This window comes from Plecotus auritus (genome assembly GCF_963455305.1).
Source record: "Plecotus auritus genome assembly, chromosome: 9".
Taxonomy (NCBI): domain Eukaryota; kingdom Metazoa; phylum Chordata; class Mammalia; order Chiroptera; family Vespertilionidae; genus Plecotus; species Plecotus auritus.
In genome coordinates this window covers 86,588,542-86,592,066 of record NC_137783.1, presented here as the reverse complement: position 1 = coordinate 86,592,066, position 3,525 = coordinate 86,588,542, and positions in this window count along the sequence as shown.

Below are 3,525 nucleotides of genomic sequence, written 5' to 3'. Positions count from 1 at the left end.
CCTCCTGCACGCAAAATGACAAGTGTTTGAACCCACAACCGGGATATGTGCCCTGACCTGGAACCTTTCTGTGTATGGGACCATGCTCCAAACAACTGAGCAACTGGCCAGGGCCTGACTTTTGTTTTTATTTTGTCTCCCCTCTAACCCCAAAGAATAAGAAAGAAAAGATTAGACACATTTACTAGTGAACAGGTTAAAGAGCATAATCAGAGGTGCAGAAATGCCTACTTCTATTATTTCTTTTGACTGAGAAAAAAGAATGACCAGAGTTTTATTGCACCCCAAAGAGTTCCATGTAGCTGCAGAAATATGACAGTTCATTTAAAATTTTCCATAAATCCATATTTTAAGGCATAAAATATGGATAATAAATTACATTATAGTTGTAGTGTAATAATATTGTGATGCTAACTGAAATGGGAGGTTAACTTCGTTACTTCAATTCTATGGGAACAAACTTAAGGGGAAGACACAATTGGCCAACCTCTATGTCAGCTGAAAAACCAATTCCTTTGGGAGCTCTACCTGGTCAATAACATTCTGTGGTCAACCAACAAATCAGTTTCTGGATCTAAGTCTTACATTCATATCCTTTATGACTTTGGATGACTTGCATGCTCATTGAGTCTCAGATTCTTTATTAGTAAAACAAGGTGGTGGGATTGATTTGTTTCTCAATGTGTTTTTTGTTGCTGACCCTTCTGAGAAGTTAATGAAAGCAGTGGATAACACATGTACACACAGGCACTAAAAGTATACAAAATATGTTGGGATTTAAGCTGCCTCAAAGCCAGTCCTTGGACCACTTATAGAGAACCCATGGACCAGATGATTTTTTTAGGTCTGTGTAATTCTAATGTCTCTATGACTCTATGCCCATAATTTTATTTTAAATCAGCTTAAACAGTATACTGAGAAAAAAAACCCAAACAGACAAGGAACAAACATAATATTTGTAAGCAATTAGATATTTCCAGCTCAACACATAGCTGAGTAAGAGGAATCAGTTTAGACACTAGATTGTGGAGTTTGAAATTTGGTGAAAATAATGACTTTGTTATACAGAAATGGATAAAATATATCAGCAGTAACTGCATTTTAACAGTAATGTTTTAAATGACAAATTGCTGCCTACTACAAGATGAATTAACTTACATATCCTCTAGGGCAGTGGTTGGCAAACTCATTAGTCAACAGAGCCAAATATCAACAGTACAACAATTGAAATTTCTTTTGAGAGCCGAAAACCGACTTCTGCGCATGGGCCATGAAGTTTCAATCGCACTGTACATGTGTGCCCGCACGTGGTATTTTGTGGAAGAGCCACACTCAAGGGGCCAAAGAGCCGCATGTGGCTTGCGAGCCGCAGTGTGCCGACCACTGCTCTAGGGGTATGGGTTCTTCTGTGTCATTCAAAAATTTCATATAGATTCAAAGAACGAGTTAAAACATAATGACTTTCAAATTAATACAGAAGACACTATTATTTGAAATACATATTTTGAAGATGATTTTTAAATGACTAATTTTTACATTTAGCATGCACAATTGTCAAACTCTTTATTTGAAATTATTTCCCAATTAATTTTGGTTTAATCAATAAAATAAACTTTTTTATTTTTGTTTAAACAGCTTATCCTTGTGGTTTTGCTTAAAGTTTTTTGCTTATTATTTTGAACAGTTAAAACAATGGTATTGTCTTTTGTTTTTATAATTAACATAATTTCAGCACTGAGTTAAAACCTGTATCTTAAGTGTCACCCGAAAGCATACTTTTGTGATTGAGTTGTTCTGAAAAGCCTTTGAAAAACAAAGTTGACCAAGGAAATAATAACATATAGTCATTAAACAGCAAACAAGCAAACAATGGCATTGTCTGAATATAGCTGGGAAGAATTAAAAGTTAACATTTTGAATTGTAATGTCAAATTCAATTATATGAAAGTATAATAGAAAACATGATTTGTTTTTCAGAATCAAAGGCACTACTTAAAGGGAATGGGTAGATAGGAGATGGAAGACAAAGAAAATTTGTTTTTGAATATTGAACAAGAATTGCTTTTTAGAAGATAGTTAAAATTACTGAAAGTAGAGTACAGAAAAAATAGGATTTAATACAGGGAAAATACATTGATTTTGAAAGTATCACATATAGAAGTATTAATATTTTAAGAATCATTAATGTTATATACTAAAAGCTAATCAATTTTATAATTGAATGGGTAAAACCAGCATAAAGCATTTGGGAAATTTTGTAAGTATCACAAATTACTTCAAATTATTAATAGATATGTAAAAAATAAAAGGAGGATAAATGTTTCTTTTTTTCCTAGAAATTACAAACACTCAGGTTGAAATTGCATGAGCTTGAACAAAGACAAGCATTTATAACATAAATAAAATAAAAATCTGTTTTAGATTGAGCCCCTGCTCTCCAGATCTCAATATAAAGAAAGACATAGTTAAGGAGTCTGAAATGAAGTGAATAGAGTACAATTTCCCAAATTTTTGAGATATCACGTGCCCTCATTTTTCAGAGGGAAAGTCAGTTTCAGAAAGGGTAGGTAACCCACACTCGCTCAGTAAGAAGTGTCAGAGTACAGCTTAGAACCAAAGCTTTTTTCACATATTTCCAAACTCCCTGTATTTTAGCCGGCTTGATAACTTTTGTTCTCTTGTAGAAGAGACGCTTACATTTATTGCTGTGTATGTAATCTTGCACTCATTTGTTCACAAAGAATTAAGAACAGACATTTCCCATTCCAGGTTAATATCAGTGTAAGCCCTATTTAAGTAGAGATAACTTGGGATAGTAATGTTGAAGAACTATAGCTCCACGTGATAAATGCAATTTAATTCTATGTAAACATTTTTAAAAATATGAAAATTATGTGAAGTATGAGTAGCTGTTAAATAAAAGTTCAGCATTTTCTCAGTTCTTGAAGAAATATATTTTGTAGCTATACAGTATAAGTGAAGAAATATATTTTGTAGCTACACAGTATAAGGACAAGAAATGGGTGAATTCAGCCCAGTTTCGATAGCCAAATCAGATAATGTAGGAGCAAACAATAACCTCTTCCTGCTGCCAGATCACCTCCAGGTGGGCCAGTTTCCTTCAGAAAATACTCTATTAACTGAGCTATTCCACAGGAAATTTTTGTTTTAAAGGCTATACCAATTTTAAATGTAAAATGTTTTCTTTTCATAAAATTTGTTTAAAAGGAAGGTCTCTTCACAGTCAAGACTATGAGTCTCTACTTTGAAGGAGGAAACTTAAAAATTCATGCGGATGTGCAAACAACCACTTGTGACCTCACATTTTTCAAGCCACAGCTCCTCAGCCATCTCCCATTGCAGGGCCCGGGTCTGTGGGGACAGTGACCGCGGGGCTGCCCAGGAGAGTGAGCAGGCTGCAGGCCACAGAGGGCCTGGGGGCCCCTCCTCCCGATGGGCTTCCATACAACTGCCTTCTCTCAGGTGCCATGGCTTCTCTGCCAGATCAGCGTTCTAATTTTAGGG